At 43.0% G+C, this 20598-nt stretch overlaps 1 protein-coding gene across 4 annotated transcripts in view; it reads left to right on the forward strand.

Moving 5' to 3' along the window:
• LOC137375957 (ETS-related transcription factor Elf-2-like) overlaps positions 1-20598 on the forward strand; it is a 165097-nt gene that overhangs the window by 22656 nt on the left and 121843 nt on the right. For 2 of the 4 annotated variants that reach the window (XM_068043746.1, XM_068043773.1), the window contains exon 1: positions 13966-14346. The exons of 1 other annotated variant lie outside the window; for it this stretch is intronic. The gene's annotated coding sequence lies outside the window, so the exon portion shown is untranslated. Of the gene's footprint in view, positions 1-13964; positions 14347-20598 lie in introns of those variants that run through there. One more of the 4 variants, XM_068043766.1, reaches the window with a different exon arrangement.

Genomic DNA, 20598 nt, shown 5'->3' on the forward strand with positions numbered 1-20598 from the left:
TACTGATCTCTCTGCTCAGGGAAATAGGTCCTTCCTATATCCACTGTATCGAGGCCCCTCATAATTTTATAAACCTCAGTTAAATCTCCCCTTAGCCTTCTCTGTTCCAATGAAAACAACTCCAGCCTATCCAATCTTTTCTCATGGGTGAAATTCTCCATTCCTGTCAACATCCTCGTAAATCTCCTCCATACCTTCTCTAATGTGATCACATCCTTCCTGTAATGCAGTGATCAGAACTGTATGCGGTACTCCAGCTGTGGCCTATGTAGTGTTTTATACAATTCTAGCATAACCTTCCTGCTCTTATATTCTATGGCTTGGTTCATAAAGGAAAGTATCCCATATACTTTCTTAACCACCTCATCTATCTGTCCTGCTACCTTCAGCGATCTGTGGACATGCACTCCAAGGTCTCTCTGTTCCTCGACACTTCTCAGTATCTGACCATTTATTGCGTATTCTCTTGCCTTGTTTGCCTTCCACAAATGCATTATCTCACATTTTTCCTATTTGATTTACACTTGCCACTTTTCTGCCCACCTGACCAGACCATTGATATCTTCCTGCAGTCTACAGCTTTCTTCCTTACTATCTATCTCCCAACCAATTTTTGTCCTCGATTAATCTGTGCCATTTAAATGATTATTTATATTGTTCCTCAGAATTTTTTCCAATAATTTTCCCACCACTGAGGTTAGGCTGACTGGCCTGTAAGTACTTCGTCTATCCTTTCCTCCCTTTTTAAACAACGGTACAACATTAGCAGTCCTTCAGTCCTCCGGAACCATGCCTATAGTCAGAGAGGATTGGATAAGGATGGTCAGAGCCTCCACTATTTCCTCCCTTGCTTCTCTTAGCAGCCTGGGATACATTTCATCTGGGCCTGGCAATTTATCACTTTCAATGATAAGCCCCTTAATATTTCTATTTCACTATGTTTATACCATCTAATATTTCATACTTTTCCTCCTTAAAGACAATGTCTGCATCGACCCGCTCTTTTGTGAAGACTGATGCAAAGTATTATGGAGAACCATACCTACATTTTCTCCTCCACAACGAAGTTATCTTTTTGATTTCTAATCAGCCCTAATCTTTTCTTAGTTATCCTCTTGCTCTTTATTTATTTGCAAAACATTTTTGGTTTTTTCTTGAAAAAAAATTGGCAAATAAAATCATGTCATCTCTTTGCTTTCCTAATTTCCTTTTTAACATCATGCCTGCACCTTTTATCCCCCTCTAGGCTTTCTGCAGTATTGAGCTCCTGACATCTGACATAAGCTTCCCTTTATTGCCGTATCCTTCTCTGTATGCTCTTTGTGAGGTCTAGATTTGGGAAATATTTGTTCTGAACCCTCTTTAGTTCTTCCTTGAATGCCTCCCACTGCTCTGACACTGATTTACCTTCATGTAGCTGTTTCCAGTCCACTTTTACCAAATCACATCTCAGCTTAGCAAAATTGGCCTTTCCCCGATTTGAAACTTTTACTCTTGGTCTATCTTTGTCCTTTTCCATAACTGCGCTAAAGCTAACTGTGTTATGATCACTACCACCAAAATGCTCTCCCACTGATTCCCCTTCCACCTCCCCAGCTTTATTCCCGAAAACTAAGTCCAGAACTGCCTCTTCTCTTGTTGGACATGCTACGTATTGGCAAAAAAATTTCTTCTTAATTCATTTTAAGAATTCTGTGGCCTCTATACCTTTTACACTGATGCTATCCAGTTAGCATCAAGGTAGTTGAAATCCCCTACTATTACTGCCCTAATGTTACTGCACTTCTCAGTCGTTTGCTTATGTATTTACTCTTCTATCATCCTCTGATTGTTTGGGGGTCAACAGTATATTCCCAGCAGTGAGGCTGCTATTCCTGCCCTTCTTTCATGTTTCAGTAATAGCTATGATATACTTCCAAGTGCCTATCTGTGCCCTCAGCTCATCTTATTCACTAGACTCCTTGCATTGAAATATACAACTCTAATCACTGAACAATTCCTTTGTTGTCTATTTCCTAACTTTTTTTTCTCTGCCTTCCATACTGACTTACTAATTTCCTGCCTTCAATTTCCAGCTTTGCATCGCTTCCTTCTGAATCTAGGCTCAAGTTTCCATTCCCCTGCAAACTAATTTAAACCCTCCCCAACAGCACAATCAAACCTTCCTGCCATGGCCCTGTTGAAGTGCAACCTGTTTGGCTGTGCAGGGCTCACCTCCTCCAGAACTGGTCCCAATGTCCCGTGAATTTAAAGCCCTCCCTCTGGCACCACCTCTCCAGTCTACTACTCATTTGCACTGGTCTCCTATTCCTGTACCCACTAGCGTGTGGCACTGCGAGCAATCCAGAGATTACCACCTTTGAGACCCTGCTTTTTCATTTCTTTCCCAGCTCCCTAAAATCTACCAATAGGACCTCATCTCTCTTTCTACCTATGTCATTACTGATTCTACCTATGTCAGATGGTGCTACGGAAGCCAGAGGCCCGTGGAGTGATATCCCTACACCTCCAGCCGTTTCCAGCGTGGCGCGCATGGTGCCCCAATTTGGGAAGGCTGCATGTGCAGGCTTGGACCATGCATTTAACGTATTCACTTGTGTTACGATCATCTAGTTTCCTGTTTTATATTAATATTTTTAGAGGTAACTTTTAGTTTGGGGGAAATTAAATTCACTCGAGGTATTTACACTTCAAAGGTCTTTCCATGTGTACTTACAGGGTCAGAATTAGCCATAAAACAGCACGTGGACCCATTTCATTGGTGAGCTGAGGAGAATTGCTTTGATTTCATCAGCAAGGTGAATTATTCATGTAGGCTCAGGATCAAAGGGTATGTTTTGAAGCAAGAAGTTACATTAATTTAAATTTCTATCTGGGACATCCCAGGTGTATCATGTTGTTATGGAGATAGATTATGCAGGGAGTGCCTTTTTTGCTCTTGGGTGTTTTATCTCTGTGATTGCTCACAGAAAGTTAGTCTGTGTTTTAGAGCAGCTTGAACCAGACGGAGAGAATCTGCCGGAAACTGGGACAAGAAGCAGGTAGGCCATCAGGAACCAGAGGCGTTTCTGATTTGGAGTCACTACACAAGGATGCGAGTGTGGCCCTTGCTCAGGCTGGGGAAATCCAAATTCGTGAGGTGTTGATGGAGAGCTGAAGGGTTCGCCTATCTGGATGCTACCTTGGAAGATAGTTGGGAAACTAAGGAGAATCAAAGTGAATTCCTGAGAGCTGTGGTATGCCTTGGATTGGTCCCAGGAGAAGTGAATGAACCCTCAAGATCCTGTAAAGTATAGAGGAATTCTTGGGTAGAAGTATAAAGTCAAATGGTGAGTGTTCTGTTGAGATTTTCAGGTTTTAAGTATAAGTGATTACAAAATATAATGTTAAGTTAGTCGTGCCTGCTTTGTTTAACTCTTGTAAAGGTTTTTGTATATAACGTGAAATCTTGTGGTATAATTCTTTTGGTTAATAACGAGGAGTTCAAATTTCTTTCTTAAAAAGTTACTGGTTTCTGCCGAGATTGTAACACTTGTTACTCGCCAAAGAACATACATTCAACTTCAAGAGGGGCCCTCCAATTCCATTATTTAAAGGGCCAGGCACCCAACTTGCAGGTGAGGTGCTTTTGGCATACTTCTGTTTAAGCTGAATTTTGTGGAAGTACCATGTTATGTATTTGGACGTTTTCTTTGAGAGCTGGTGCTTAACTTCAGGTAGCACGATTGCTGCCCAAGGTATGGAGTCTGTGGTTGTCATGCTTCTTGGTTTGCAACATGACCATGAAATGGAGCAGAGGCTGCAGAGAGGGGAAGCTCTTTTAAGAGGGAGGAGGAAGAGGGCCCTCCACAGAAGGCCCAACTGATCAAGGGTTTTACAGGAGCACTTCTCTATCTATACCTGACCCAGGAGCAAAGCCTGAGAAAACTCAGGTTCAACAAGGATGTGGTCACTGAACTGTGCCACCTCCTACAACCTGACCTGGAGCCTCACACCAGGGTGAGGATGGCTCTGCCAGTGGCCAGGAATGTCACCATCGCCTTAAATTTTTATGTGTCTGGGTCCTTCCAGGTGGAAGTGGGAGACATCTCCAATATTTTCTAGTATCACAGCATCCAGGAGGTCTACTCCAGGTGAAGACAGCACATCGCCTCCTTGTTCAGGAGGGACAAGGAGAATGAAAAGGCGTGTGGCTTCAAGCAGATAGGTGGGATTCCTAATAGTGCAGGGCGTCATTGAATGCATGCACCTGGCTCTGCGGGGCCCCCAGGACAACATGGAGAGATTCAGGAACCACATTGGGTTCAATTTCCTAAATGTACTGTTGGTGTGCAACCCTGCCAAGAATGTCATGTTGGTGAATATCCGCTAACCTGGCAGCAACTACAGTCATCCTGCACCAGATGACACTACCCACCAGGTCTTCAGGTAATCTTCAGGTCTCCTAAAGGGGCAAGAGGCTGGCTGCTTGGAGACAAAAGTTACCCACTCTACACATGGCCGATGAACACCCCGACCTCGGCCATCCCACCACATGAGAGCACGCGTACAATGAAAGCAACAGAGCCACATGATACATCATCAAGCAGGCAATCAGCCTGCTGAAACAATGGTTCCGTTGCCTTGACTGCTTGGGAGGAGACTTACAGTACACGTCAGAATGGTCTCGATGTTTGTGGTGGTGTGCTGTGTCCTCCACAACATTGCTATTATGAAGGCAAAGCCATTACCTCCAGGAATCCCAAGACTACAACCGGAAGAGGAGGAGACAGGGCATCCTGGACCCCTTCTAACCAGACAGGCTGTCAGAGAGCGCATTATCAGATTTCCACTATTCCACGCTGTCACGTCCATCTGTGACCTATCACAGCGACCATCTGGCCAACATTCAACAATAAAGGCCACACACTAAAACCTTCTCATTAACATCTTTATCCAATAACACATCCAATTGTACAAACAGAAATGAACTATTCACGATTGTGCAATCATGTAATGCCTGTCTTGTAGGTGCCCTTGTCTGTCCCAGTGGTTCTACGTAGTGTTACTGCAGTGGCTGCAACATGGCTGGTGGATGCTGTGACTTTCGTTTGGAGAGTCTGCAGATGGCCTTGCAGGATGCCCTTGAGCAATTCTGGGTCTTGAGGGCCCGGCTTTGGATTGCACTATCTCCAAGGTCAGCAGCAATCTGGGCTGGCTCGCTGAGACACTGGCAAAGTGTCAGTGGTGGGAACATGAATGTTCTGACCCTGAGAGACAAATGGCATTATGGTGCCATTGCCACTCCCCCAGGGGGCACCTCCACAATTCTAATAATCTGTTGTGGAACTGATTGGTGGACCACCGTGAGAGCCTGCATGCTCCTCTGAGTATTGATATCTGTAGCCATGATGGCAGCAGTCTGAACCTGCATGGCAGCAAGCATGGATCTCATGATCCCATCTGAGCTTCCACTGCAGCACTAGGATATTGGGTGGCTTTTGCCTGTGTTGCAGTGGAAGGTGAGACAGCAGCCACCAGACGTTCCATCTAATGCGAGTGCTATCATCAAGTTGGCCATTGCTTTCAGAGTGACAAGGATGGGCTCCAAGCTCTGCATGGTGCCTTATGCCACATTGGAGCTGGACTCCTCCATGCTCCTTGACAGTGACAGGAGGCTGTCTGGAAGGCCTGCCAATGCGCCAAGCATCTGGGTCTGCATCCACATCAGTGTCCTCCTGCAAGTTGCTCCATCAAAGTCCTCATCTGAGTCTTCTGTAGCAGAACTCATCTACGACCTTGCCCTCCAGTGAGCAGGCCCACGAGTTGCCTTTCACCCTGGCCTGGCTGCAGGCCACTGGTGCCCAGTGACTCATCATGTACAGATTCTGACTCTATACTACCCTCTAAGTTACACGTCGTGTCATCTAAGTGACACGTCGTGTCAGTATCTGAACTGATAGCTGCGAGTATCAGATGAAGTGACGTTGATTCCTTAACACTAGTGTGTAGTTGCTCTCCCTCTTCCTCCTGGGTGTGTTGCAGCTGGCCAGGCAGCAGTTCTTGGGTATCTAACAGCAAATCAGAAAGGGGAGGGTTGGGGTGATGGAGGGTGGGGTAGGTAGGAAAGCAAGAGGCCCATGGTCACACCCACACCATCTGCAGCTTTCATTTCATACCAGATATCAGACTGAAGGTGAGGAGAGAGTTGAGAAGGGGCATAAAACTTTTTCTTACCGTCATCCCTAATGGTCTCAGTGATGCCAGATGCCACGGGTTCCATTGCTGCCAGACCTATGATGCAAAGCACCATCCCCTCTGTAGGGCTCAGTGGATGACAGCATCGATTCTCTGCTGCTCACCTTTAGCCTGCAAAAGAGAGGGCAGAATGCCAGTGATCATGTTGCATGGTGTTTGGGTCATGTGTCTGGCATAGCTGAATAGCTGGCGGTATGTGGAGGCAGCAAGAGGTGGGTGTGAGGCAGGCATCAATGGAAGGAGTGTGTGGGTGAGGTGCAGTGTATGAATGTTGGGTGTGAGGCTTGAATGCTAGTCAGTGCTGCTGGGCGAGTGATGAGAGTTTAATGCATTCAGCAACGTGAGAGACTGATGGTGCAGTGAAAATGAGATGTAATGTGAAGATGCATTCACTGACCTTGACCACGAATGTGAGTTCATTAAGCTTCTTTCAGCATTATTGCCAGGTCCTCGGGACCAGACTCAGGCATTGACCTCACTGGCCACCTGCTCCCACTCCCTGCGGAGGGTCTGCCTTGAGGGGCTCCTGGTCCCTTGTGGAAACATGGTCTGTCATCTTCCGTTCACCTCAGCCACTAATGCCGCCAGCACCGCATCTGTGAACCTGGGAGCCCTCTCCCTGGCTTGAGGGTTCCTTATTCCTTGTGCAGATTTGCCCTAGTATCAACTAGCAGCAGCCTTCTGTGCTCCAGTGCAGCTTCCCTTTAAGAAGGATTGACTATCTTTAAGAACTGAAGGCTAGTTGGAACATATGGTCGCCTCCCATGTTGTTAGGTCCCTGTTGAGCGTACAGCAGCCAGCAACACAGGTCGCATTCAGCTGCACACTCCTTTCATTGAAATGAGAAGGCAGTATGATATTCATATGCTGCCTACCTCTACGCAACAGGTGCGCGCAAGTCTGATTCATGATCCCCACACCCAAAGAATGGCGCAAACCAATTTCTAGTTCACGGTGTGACAGTAGTAGTATTGGGCATACATTAGAATGAGGTGCTAACCTAATGAAGTTAAACCACAGGACTACCTGCACACTAAATACAAAAAGCAGAAGATTATAGACAGAGCTGGCCCTATAACCTCACAGAAAAGCTCTGGAGTCCTACCATATCCAATCAAGAATGGTGGTGGTCACTTAAACCACTGCTAGGTGTAGCAGACTAAATGGACATTTGAGTCCAACAGGCAAGACAGAAGTGTTGCAAGAGTCTTTAATCAAAAGTGTCATTCAGGCATTTCTAATCTGCGTCCTCCAAAGAATCCCACCATCATAGATACCAGCATCCACCCAATTCAGTTTACTCCACATGACATTAAAAAGCAGCTGAGTGCGTTGATAGGTTAATCCCAGCTGTATGCTGAAGATCTGTGGAACAGAGATAGCCACTCCCCTAGCCAAGTTGTCGCATTACAGCAATGACACAGTCATCTACCCAGCAATGTGGGAGATTGCCCAGACATGTCCTATCCATAAAAAAGGATAAATTTAATCAGCCTCCTCACAATCATCAGTAAAGTGATGGAAGGAATAATCAATTGTGAAATCAAGCAACCCTTATTCACCAATGACCTGCTAATTGATGCTCAGCTTGGGATGGGCAAAACCACTCTGATCAGGACCCCATTACAGCCTTGACCCAGATACGGGAACAAGATGTGAATACCAGAGTGGAGGTGAAAGTAGCTGACCTTGAGGTCAAGGCAGCATTTGATCACTATGACATCTAGCAAACTGATGTCAATGGGGGTGTCAAAGGGAAAACCCTCCAGTGGCTAGAATTACTTGACACAAAGGATCATGGTTGTGATTGTCTGAAAAAAAAAATAATATATAGAATAATAATATAATATATAATTATATATATATATATATATATGTATATATATATCAGGAATGAGGCTGTATTTTGACAAATCCACAAAGTTAAGCTCCACGCTTAACTTCCCTGGTAATGAAACAGCCTACAGAAGGACCTGGATAACATCTGGACTTGGGCTGACAAATAGCAGTTAACATTTGCACCAAGTACTAGGTAATGACTATGCGCAACAACAAAAAGTCCAGTCATCTCCCACTGACCATCACTGAGACTCCCACCATCAACAACCTTGGGGACACCACTGACCAGAAGATTAACTGCACTTACCGTATTAGGAGGTGGGTTGGCTAATTAAATATTTTAATGAAGCTGGCAGCCTCTGATTTAACCTGCTTTATAGGTTTAACTCTGGCTGGCTGGGTTTCCCAGGGCTCAGTAAACCGGCAGCTGAAGGGAGGCAAGGACAGTTTTGGGCAGAAGGTAAGTGCTACCCCCGGAACCCCAATCAGAACGACCCCCCCCCCACAAACTCAATACCACTGGTTGTGGATCGGTTGACCCCCTTGAGGTCAAGGATTGCACCCACGCTCCCTCTAGTAGCAGCAGGTAATTTACCTGTGGCTGCGGACTCCTCTGGGTGCTCCCCACCTGATTGGAAGTCAAGCCTGTCAATCAGGCTGACTTCCGGGTGGAGAGCAAAACCATGCACACTGTGGAGTCCAACTTTACGATTTCCTCACAGAAACACTGCCTCCCCTCCCCCTGGCCTTTGCAACCCGCCCCTGTCAATATTTAGCCCATATTGCCATTGCTTCCTTGATGCCTGTTCACTATCCTCTGACATAACAGCATTGCTGGAGCATCATCATCATCATATGGACTGCAGCGGTTCAAGGAGAAGGCCCACCACTACATTTTAAAAGCAAACAGGGATGATCAGTTACGGTGGCTTTGTCAGTGTCACCTACATCCTCAAAACAATATAAAAATAGATATTATTCTGTGCCTTTCTGGAATTTGCAGCAGTCTTTTTGCATTTCTTGTACATGAATTGTCTGAAGAAACTTTTGGAACAAAGTCCCCCCTGCAGTGTATTTATCTAGACACTAAAGAAAGAACCAGGAGGATTTTTAAAAAATTTGTTCTTGGGATACGTGCATCACGAGTAAGGCCAGAACTAATTGCCCATCCCTAATTTCCCTTGAGAAAGCAGTGGTGGGCCTTAATCTTGAACTGCTACCGTCTGTGTGATTTCTGGTTTCTGGTACTCCTGTTTTCTGCTGGAACAAAGACAATGTGGTAATTGTGTGACTTGTAACAATCAAGGGCTTTTCTTGCAAGAAAGAAAAGTGTACTGCCACATAATAGTTATAGTGCTGGATTAGCTGTCGTGAGTTCCAATCTCACCATGGCAATTTATAAAGGTGAATTTAATAAATCTGGTAATTTGAGAACTGAATCCAGGAAAAAAATTGCCTCAATGTCTGTCTAATTATTGTAAAAACCCAACTCATCCACTACTGCCCTTGAAGGAAGGAAATCAGTCACCCTTACATGATCTAGTACACCGTGTGATTGGCTCTTAATTATGTTAGAGATAGCCCAGGAATCCATTCAGTTGGCGGGGAAACTAGAAATGGCCAATATATATAGCTTTGAATGAAAAAGAACTCAGCATTTATAAAGACAAACATGATATTTTAGCAACAACTATGGTTCTCGAATATTAATAAGAGGCTTGTGGATAATTTCGATGGATTTAAGAATGACTTCAAGTGAATATGGTTAACTGCTATAAGTAGCAACTTAAAGTGGAAACATAAGTGTGATCGTGCCCTACTTCAAGCAATCACTATCTACACCACAACAATGGCTTATTTTAGCACTAATAGGCCACTGGAGATAAATATTGTTACAAGTCTAGTGGTTGTAGGAGCTTTACTTATAAAAAGTTCATTTCATCTATTGCAGTAATCCATTCAATTTTACAGATCACAAACCTTTGATCCTGCCATTTTCCAAGCCTTCTAGGGTCCTTGCTAGATGCTGGAAGTCCAATCTAATGACAGTCACTAACTATTTTCCTGCATCTGACAATTCTGTTGCTTGCTTGTCATTAGATTCAAATCCTAATTTCACCACGTCATTATTTTGAGAGAGGTGAGGAACTAACTTTATAACTCAACATTCTACACTCCACAACATTTTATATTTGTACAGCACTGTTACGGCCATGTGGTGAGGGGTGTAGGTGGTTCCCATTGTTCAACTCACATCTGACTGCAGTAAGTGCTTTTGTTATTAGGATTTTAACCACATTGTGCTTTATTTGTCAAATAACAAACAGCGACAGGTTTTCTTGTAGGTTTAAAACAGAAGATTAATTATTTATTGAGCAATATGCCGTATCCCGAAATTGTCGCAACTGCACCCACTCACACATTCACTCACACACACACGCAAGAGATAGATAGAGAGGAAAAAAGGATAAGTGGTTTTAAGTGAGCTGGGGTTTTGGGGTTCATGGTAAACCTGCTGAATTCTCTTAGAGGTCAAGTTCTGTTTGGTTGCAGGCCTAAGGTGTTTGTAGATTTCTCTGTTGATTGAACGTTGGTTGAAGACAGAGGATCGCTTCCAATTCACTGCTGCACAAGTTGAAAATGTAGAATTCACAGCAGGGTGCCTTCCCTCTTGTCTTTTTCGATTTTCTCCCAGCTGGTTAGACTTTTATGATGCTTCTTCCTGGGTCTCCCCATTCTCGCTCCAGAGAGCTATTTTTGTGGTCAAAAATGGTTTCACACCTTTGCGTCTGCTGGGAGACAGGGATTTTCCTGCCTGTAGTGACTGACAATGGTCCAGGATGTGACTACTTCAAACCTTCTTTGTTTCAGAAGAACCCATTCAATTCAAAAATATTTCTTGATGGATTTAGGTTGGGTACAATTGACACCTCTTAGCTTGGAATGTATTCTTTTGTTCGTACCGGACAGTAGACTGTTTGAATAAACAAATCAGATCTTTTGACCTTTGGTGGCCATTTTAAAACACATTGTCCACTCTTTTATAAGAAAAGGCAATTTTTAAACCTCTTCAGGGTGAGTTCTTGTAGTTTCAATCGCTGCACTTTATGTGAGCGTCACAGCACCTATAAAGTAGGAAAACATTCCAAGTACTTTACAGAAACATAAGAAAAAGATGGCTTCCAAACCAAAGGAGGTATTAGGAAAGGTGATCACAATCTCGGTCAAAGGAGGATCTCAGTAGACAAGAGGGAGGAGGATAGCCAGGGGAGTTTATATGGAGAAATTCCAGAGCATGGGCCCTAGGCAGTTGAAGGCACAGGTGCTAATAGTGGGGCAAAAGGAGGGACATGCACAAGGGTGTGGAATCAGAGGAATGGAGAGCTTAAGGAAGGAGGTTGTAGCATGAGGAGGTTACAGAGATAGGGAAGGTGAAGCCATGGAGTAACTTAAACACAAGGAAGCGAATTTTACATTTGTGGTGTTAGGAGACAGGGAGCCAATGCAGATTATCAAGGACAGGGATGACTTGGCATGGGATAGGAAATGGACAACTGATTTTTGGATGAGCTGAAGCTGAAGGATGGGAAGTCAGCCAGGAGAATATTCGAATAGTCGAGTGATGACAATGGATGAAGTTATCACTCAAGGGAATTATTCCAGCTCAGGGGTGCCCAACCTGGACGCTGATGAAAAAACTTACTGCTCACATGTAACTCATTTCTATGCTTAAGATCTCTAAATCAAACTACCAAAAAATCTACACAGGTACAATATGGAGTATACTCTCTCTTTGTGTAGGGCCATATGCACTTACAAAAGGCACAGTGGCGCAGTGGTTAGCACTGCAGCCTCACAGCTCCAGCAACCCGGGTTCAATTCTGGGGACTGCCTGTGTGGAGTTTGCATGTTCTCCCTGTGTCTGCGTGGGTTTCCTCCGGGTGCTCCGGTTTCCTCCCACATGCCAAAGACTTGCTGGTTGATAGGTTAATTGGCCTTTATAAATTGCCCCTAGTGTAGGTAGGTGGTAGGGAAATGTAGGGACAGGGGATGTGGTAGTAATGTGGAATTAGTGTAGGATTAGTATAAAATGGGTGGTTGATGGTCGGCACAGACTTGGTGGGCCGAAGGGCCTGTTTCAGTGCTGTATCTCTAAACTAAGCTAAACTAAAAGGTCTTGGCAAAGGCTGGTGAACAGATGTTTAGGGACTTTCATATGTGATTTGAGATATCTGCCCCTCCAGCTCTGATGTTGGCTGGTTAGTCATGCACAGTGCCCTGTACTGCAGACCTGCAATCCCCAACTATTGGATTTCTAAATCTGCTGCAGTAGGTCAACTCAGTTCAGGGTTGCCAACTCTAGTTGCATACATTCCAGGAGGTTTCATCATATGACCTCCTACCACCGACTGCCCTGGCCCCACACTGGTCAGCTGGAACATCCATCCTCACAGCAACACGCTGTCCCACATCAATTGACTTTCCATTACCCAACTGGATGATTCTTGACTGTCAAACAGCCTTTTCCGCATCTCTACTATTTTTATAAGTAATAAACGGAAATGCTCAAACAAAATAAAAACATTAAAAAAAAATGCCCCAATCATTTTTCTTCAGGGTTGCTCGCAGCAGTTGTCCTGGAGATTAATCTTCAATTCCTGGCGATTGCAGCCCAATCCTGAAGGGTTGGTAATCCGAAATCGGTTCCAATCTTATATTGCCATGTGATTCACTTTGGAACCAACTGGACCTCAAAGAGATCTCACTCACCTCCCTGCATGGAGGAGAGGACGAATAGACCAGCATTTTACAAAGCGTTACCACACTTGACCACTGCAAACCCTTCAAATTCTATGGATCAAAGAAAAAAAATCCTGTCTATGGGAACGTATGTGATTGTCATCTGGGCCAACGGTCATATTTAAATCACATCACCCATCTCAATCCAACAAAACGATAAGATTAACACAAGCACCAATCGTAGCCGGGCCGGAGGCGGGATTTCCTGTTGTCAAATTAGGTTGATCTACCGCAAAACCAAAGCAACCCAACCCAGCAATGCTGCACAAACACGGCCTGTGCTATTTCCTGAGTTGCAGGTTCGCGGACAAACTTTGGCAGAGAGTGTGGGGTGGAAGGTTATTTTTCTGGAATAAAAAAGGAAAACAGTATGCAGAGCTGAAGCTTCTATTTCACCGAGCAGAACTCGCGTCTTATCAAATGAACACAGAACTAGAAGGTGTAAACTCCAGAATAGAACGAGGGGGCAGCCAAGGTTCCTATTTAGAACGCGAAGCTGGCCACACTCCGTTCCATTTTCGAATCTTGGGCAGCCAACGTTCTTTTAAGAGCAATATTAAGGACGAGGTTGCTGCTTGTGGTTTTTTAAATTGCTGCCTGCTCTATTATTTTAATATTGCAGCTTGCAACCGGCCTGGCCTATGTTACCATTACCAATAACCAAACATTAAACCCTTCTCCATTACATCCAAATCTCTTTTTTTATTCTTTCACCAACGTGATTTTATTTATTTTTAAATGCAAAAGAACTTTCACAGATCTTGCGACAGCCGCCCCTGATGTTTCTTCCTGTGTTGATTATAAAAAAACACAAGAGGAAATAAAAGAATGTAAACAAACTCTTGCATGGAAAAGACTACCATTACCAAGGACAAAAAAAAAGTCTTTAAATAACTGCACAGTTCAAAGGAAATTGGTAACACTGCGATAAAATCGTCCACTAGGTTATTGTGAGCTGTTTAAAACATAACACAAAATTCTGCTCCTTTTATAATAATATTGCAAAGTGACCCACCAGAGAAGCACAGATGACGTTGACTGCAACTTCGCAATATGGTTGGTGGGTGATGCAAACCAGCTGATTGTTTTTTTTTCCTCCTCCTCCTTCTTCATCGTCTCGCAACCAGTGGAATAATTTCTGGGAAAGGGGCTGTTTTTTGGTTGGCTTGACGTTGTGTTGCTGTGTAAGAATCTGGGAGGCTGGGGAGATGTGACCTGGATTTAGCCTATCAAGCCCTTGGAAGAGAGGGAGAGTAAGGCAGCAGCAGCAGAAGCAGAGTGTGCTTCATTTCTGTGTATAGTGAAACCTCAGGCTTGTCTGGGGAACTGCAGGAGGACGGCAAACCACCGGGGCTGTCCACAGTCAAACATTCACACGGCACATACAGACCGACATCCTGGAGACACTGCAAAAACAACACAGACCTGACCCCGCTTGGATTTGGATCTGCTTTGAAAGAACTGCGAAAGGTAAGCAAGCAGCTTCAGCTCCCTTTCACTTGTACACTCGGCACAGCTTGGAGGAATTGGCTGGACATGTTCAGCCTGTCTGTAAGTTGTTTCACCTCTGAAGTTAAGTGAATGTTGCGGGGTATTTTTATGTGTTATTTTGCAAATCATTTCGTCTAATTGCCCGGGGCTCGGTTTCGGCTGAGTTGAATTCTGGTGTTTGTTGAGTTTTGTTTGCAGTGAGCTGTTGTATTTCGGTTTTATTTCTGACCAAGGCCTAGGGAGAAAGATGATCCCCCCCCCCACCCCGCTTTCAACCCACCAGCGGACAACGTGGTGAAAAATGAAAGTCACCACCTTTTCTCCCTCTTGAATATGTTTTAAATATATATGTGTATATTTTAAAATCCAACTTAATGCAGAATAATTAGGCTTTAAAGTTACAGTTTGCACAGCAAAGATTTTGAAAAGGAAAATGAAAGCCCTTTTGAAACTTGAAAGTGGTTTGCTGTGGTGGCAGGGACTTGGGTCTCTGACTGGCCTCTAATAACTGGGGGAACAAATTATTTTAATTCACTGTTTTTTTTTGTAAGACTCGATTTTTGTCATAATGTACTTTTAATTTGAAGTTGCTGTGTGTTTTTGGGCACTAACTACACTTGGGCAAATAGTATACAGTTGCATACCAGAACTAGATTGAGCAACTGATTGTAGCAATGCTTTCGACTGTAAGTGTTGGAATAGACCCAAAAAGAATACTGTGTTGATTGTTACCAGCCCACCCCTACAAAAATGTAAATTATATATTTTAATTCACCTAATTTTTATTCAAGTAAGGGATAACATTAATAAGTGCATGAGATTATTTCTCATCTGTGTATATTTTAATGAGTAGATTTTTTTCCCTTGAGAGGTTGATGATGGAAGCACTTTAGCCATTGAGGGATAATCCTAGGGCATATTTATTTCTGCATTGATCATATATGGATATTCTTGTCAGCTTTACTTATACAGTAATGCTGGAGTGTGTTTGCACTGTATCACTGATCCTACTAGGACAGTGAAATAATGCATGTCCAAATGTTTTTAAAAATCCAGATGATTGTCACATGGTCAACAGATATTCTGAAACTCTCAAAGTATTTAGTGCCAGAGGCTTTTATGAAATCACAAATTAGTGAAACAAATACACTGCTTTAACACAGAAATTAAACGGATAATACATTGCTCTGACATGCACTTGCATTTAATTCCTGCTACTGGATAAGGCCACAAGAACACAAGAAATAGGAGCAGGAGTAGACCATATAGCCCATCAATACTTCTCCGTCATTCAATACAATCATGGCAGATCTTAGTCTTCAACTCTACTTTCCCGCTCGCTTGCCATATTCCTTGATTCCCTGAGAGACCAAAAATGCGTCTATCCCAGTCTTAAATGTATTCAATGATGGAGCATCCACGACCCTCTAGGGTAGAGAATTCCAAAGACTCTCAACGTTTGAGTGAAGTAATTTCTCCTCATCTCAGTCCTAAATGATTGGCCCCTTATCCTGAGACTGTGCTGTCCTGATTTCTGGACCAGTGGAAACAATCTCTGTGTCTACCCTATCCAACCCCTTCAGAATCTTGTATGTTTCGATAACATCACCTTTCATTCTTCTAAACTCCGAAGAATATAGGCCCAATATACTTAGCCTCTCATCATAGCAAAACCCCCTCATTCCAGGGACCAATCTAGTGAACCTTTGCTGCACTACCTGCAATGCAAGTATATCTTTTCTTAAATGTGGAGACCAAAACTGCACACCGTATTCTAGATGTGGTCTCACCAAAACCCTGTACAATTGTAGCAATACTTCCTTATTCCTGTACTCCAGTCCCTTTACAATAAAGGTAAATGTGCCATTTGCCTTCCTAATTGCTTGCTGTACCTGCATGTTACTTTCTGTATTCTTTGTTCAAGCACACCCAAGTCTCTTTGAACATCAACACTTGCAAGTTTCACACCTTTTCAAAAAAAATCTGCTTTTCTATTCTGAAGACCAAAGTGAATAACTTCACACTTCCCTACATTAAACTCCATCTGCCATCTTGTTGCCCACTCATTTAACCTGTCTATATCTCTTTGCAGCCCCTCTGTGTACTCCCCACGACATAGCTTTCCACCCACCTTTGTATCATCAGCAGACTTAGATACGTTACTCTCAGTCTCTTCATCTAAGTTATTAATACAGATTGTAAATAGCTGAGGCCCCAGCACTGATCCTTGCAGCACTCCACTATTCACTGCCTGCCAACTTGAAAATGCCCCATTTATGCCCACTTTTTGCTTCCTGTCTGTTAACCAATCCTCTATCCATGCTAATACATTCCCCCCCAACTCCATGAACCCTTACCTTGCCTATTAACCTTTTGTGTGGCATCTTATTGAATGCCTTTTGGAAATCCAGGTATACTACATCTTTTGGTTCCCTTTCATCTACCCTGCTAGCTACATCCTCCAAAAAACGTTAATAAATATGTCAAACAGGATTTTCCTTTAGTAAAACCATGTTGACCTTTTCTAATCATACTGTGCTTTTCTAAGCGCATTGTTAAGTCTTCCTTAATAATATATTCTAGCATTTTCCCAACGACTGATGTTAGGCTAACTGACCTGTAGTTCCCTGTTTTTTTTCTCCCCCTCCTTTCTTGAAAAGCAGTGCAACATTTGCCAATTTCCAATCTGATGGGACTGTTTCCGAATCTAAGGAATTTTGGAAATTCATAGCATGGTAGTAAAGGATGACATAAAGACTTTAGTGAGAAAGGATCCGGCCTCAGAAGATCAGTAGAAGTAGAATCAGTATGGGTGGAAGTTAGGAATAGCAAGAATCAGAAAACACTGGTGGGGGTAACAGTTTATCTGAAAAGGGTACATACCTTCACTTGTCCAGAGAAGAAGGACTATGCGGAGCTTTCTTTCACTCCCACTCAATGAGTATGTTATTTACATAGTATTAATGTACAGGAACTACAGTACTGAAGTCTGCCCACTGGCTACCTTCAGAGCAAACTTAAAGTGATCTTAATAGGTAGCTGCTTAATATTGTGTTCAGTGATACTCAAAGCATAACAAGAGTTGCATTTTCCACAGCACTTTATAACATCACTCAAGGATCTAAAAGTGCATCACATATAATTAATTACTTTTTGGAGTGCATTGACCGTTATGTTGGTAAGCACAGCAACTATGCTGCATATTGTAAGATCCCACAAATAGTTATAAGAAGAATGACCAGCTAATCTGTTTATGGTGGTTGAGGAAGGACTATTGGGAGGACATCAAGGGAGTTCCCTGCTCTTTGACTATGCTCTCTTTTAGTGTCTTTAATGCTGACTTGAACCTCCAGAATAGGCAGACTGGGTCTTAATTTGATGTTTCATCAGTATTGTATTGGAATGCTAGCCTATTTTATGTACCCAAATCCTGAAGTGTGGCTTGAACTGACAGCCTTCTGAGGCTAGTGTGCTACCAGTTGAACCAAGCTGCTATTGTTGGATGTTAACTGTATTAAAGCGATATTTAGAATCAAATTCTCCACCTTCATTTTCAAAGCATTAGTTTCATTTTTGTTGGTGGTTTTGCCTGGGCCACTTCAGGTAATTAACTGCTCTGTTATGTGTTTATTTTAAAGCAATGAATTGGTGATGATGGTTTAGAAAGAGGCATATTTATACAGTTTGGTACTTTAAAAAAAAAAGTACATTTACGTGCGATTGGAATAGGCAGATTGTCCTTAAAGATGCAAACTGATGTCAATAATTACTAATTCTATTTATTTATAAGGTAAGAATGAAAATATTTTTGCACTCATTATAGATTAATATTTAATGTTAAAAACTTTCCAACATGTTAGATGGCTGCGTCAGAAATGATGCATTAGACTTGTTCTGATTGGCATCCTTCAATCTATGCAGAGTGAAAGTTTGTACCTAGCATACTGAGATGTTTAAGTGTAACTCATAAATATGCTAGTAAGTAGGATTGTGCATTAAAATACAAAATAATGAACTATAAAGCTGAAAGATAAGCATTTGTATTATCCTTTTCAGTAGCTCTAGTAATTTTGGCTTGCACACAGTGTGTATATACAGAAATGGCTTTGCAGACCTTTAGCTGAATAGGTGTGTAATTTTTTGCAAAAAGGGAAACTGAGGCCCATGGTTGAGTGGTGAGATTAAGGCCAATGCAACCTCTATTTTGGGGATGGGGAAAAGCTTTTTAAAACTGTATTTTGCATAAGTAAATATAGGCTACCTAGTGATGAATATTATTTGCAATCACTTATGTCAGCTGCTCCTGCCTTTGTACTCTGAGGGCTAGGTACAGTGACTAATCTGCCTGGGAGAGTGGAGAGATTGCAGGTGCATCGGAATGCACAGATGCAGTGTATTTTTAGTTGCTGATCTTGTTGGTAGTGCTCCAGGTGGGTCATCCAATCTAAATTGTATGCTTTTTCTTTTGGTTAATGTGATTAGCTATTTATATAAGCAATAAAAGTGCACAATCTGTGATCCAATCATCAAAAAGAAAAGCATCTTTACTATTCTATTTCCCTATGTGTATTTTGTGGACCATGTGTCATATATTTGATTTTTAAAAAATGTTTTTTTTTTATGTACAAGAGATAAGGGATGTAGATTGTGGAATGACTTTTCATTTCTGGCACCTTGTGCCAACACCAAGTACTCAGTCAGATAAATGGTCAGTCAGATGTAGAGTAAATCTATTCTGCTGCACCAATGTTCGTTTATATAATCTCCGCCTTCTGTAGAATGTCTTCTACTCAATCAGTGTGACCTTTGTCCCCCTTCCTCTTGATCTTTGAGTACGACTGCTAATTTATTGTGGGAATACTGCCCGCTTGAATTGGGTTGTGTCGTTCCAAACCGGTGTTAAGTAAGTACCCTGATGGCCAGCAGAGAAACAAAACTTTCATCACATTGGTATAAAAGCAAAATACTGCGGATGCTGGAAATCTGAAATAAAAACAAGAAATGCTGGAACCACTCAGCAGGTCTGGCAGCATCTGTGGAAAGAGAAGCAGAGTTAACGTTTCGGGTCAGTGACCCTTCTTTGGAACTGACAAATATTAAAAATGTCACAGGTTATAAGCAAGTGAGGTGGGGGTGGGGCAAGAGATAACAAAGGAGAAGGTGTAGATTGGACAAGGCCACATAGCTGACCAAAAGGTCATGGAGCAAAGGCAAACAATATGTTACTGGTGTGTTGAAAGACAAAGCATTAGTACAGAAAAGGTATTAACGGACTGAATATTGAACAGCAGCAAGTGCAAACATGAAAAAAAACAGTGGGTAAGTAAACTGAACAAACTAAGATGAAATGAAATAAATGCAAAAAAAGGTTGTAAAAAATGTAAAAAGGAGAAAAAGAAAAACAACTAAAAATGAAAGTAAAATGGGGGGCTGTCATGCTCTGAAATTATTGAACTCAATGTTCAGTCCGGCAGGCTGTAGTGTGCCTAATCGGTAGATGAGATGCTGTTCCTCGAGCTTGTGTTGATGTTCACTGGAACACTGCAGCAATCCTAGGACAGAGATGTGAGCATGAGAGCAGGGGGGAGTGTTGAAATGGCAAGCAACCGGAAGCTCAGGGTCCTGCTGGTGGACTGAGCGGAGATGTTCCGCAAAGCGGTCACCCAGTCTGCGCTTGGTCTCCCCAATGTAGAGGAGACCACATTGTGAGCAGCTAATACAGTATACTACATTGAAAGAAGTACAAGTAAATCGCTGCTTCATCTGAAAGGAGTGTTTGGGGCCTGGGATAGTGAGGAGAGAGGAGGTAAATGGGCAGGTATTACACCTCCTGCGATTGCAGGGGAAGGTGCCATGGGACGGGGACGAGGTGGTGGGGGTAATGGAGGAGTGGACCAGGGTGTCGCGGAGGGAATGATCCCTTCGGAATGCTGACGGGAAGGGAGGGGAAGATGCATTTGGTAGTGGGGAGACCAATCTACACCTTCTCCTTTGTTATCTCTTGCCCCACCCCTACCTCACTTGCTTATAACCTGTGACATTTTTAATATTTGTCAGTTCCGAAGAAGGGTCACTGACCCGAAACGTTAACTCTGCTTCTCTTTCCACAGATGCTGCCAGACCTGCTGAGTGGTTCCAGCATTTCTTGTTTTTATTTCATCACATTGGTTTTGCTGGATTTGAAGACATGTTCCAAAATTAGAGGACATTGTTGTGGCACACTGACACCTA

This window comes from Heterodontus francisci, chromosome 1, assembly GCF_036365525.1.
Source record: "Heterodontus francisci isolate sHetFra1 chromosome 1, sHetFra1.hap1, whole genome shotgun sequence".
In the NCBI taxonomy this organism is placed as follows: domain Eukaryota; kingdom Metazoa; phylum Chordata; class Chondrichthyes; order Heterodontiformes; family Heterodontidae; genus Heterodontus; species Heterodontus francisci.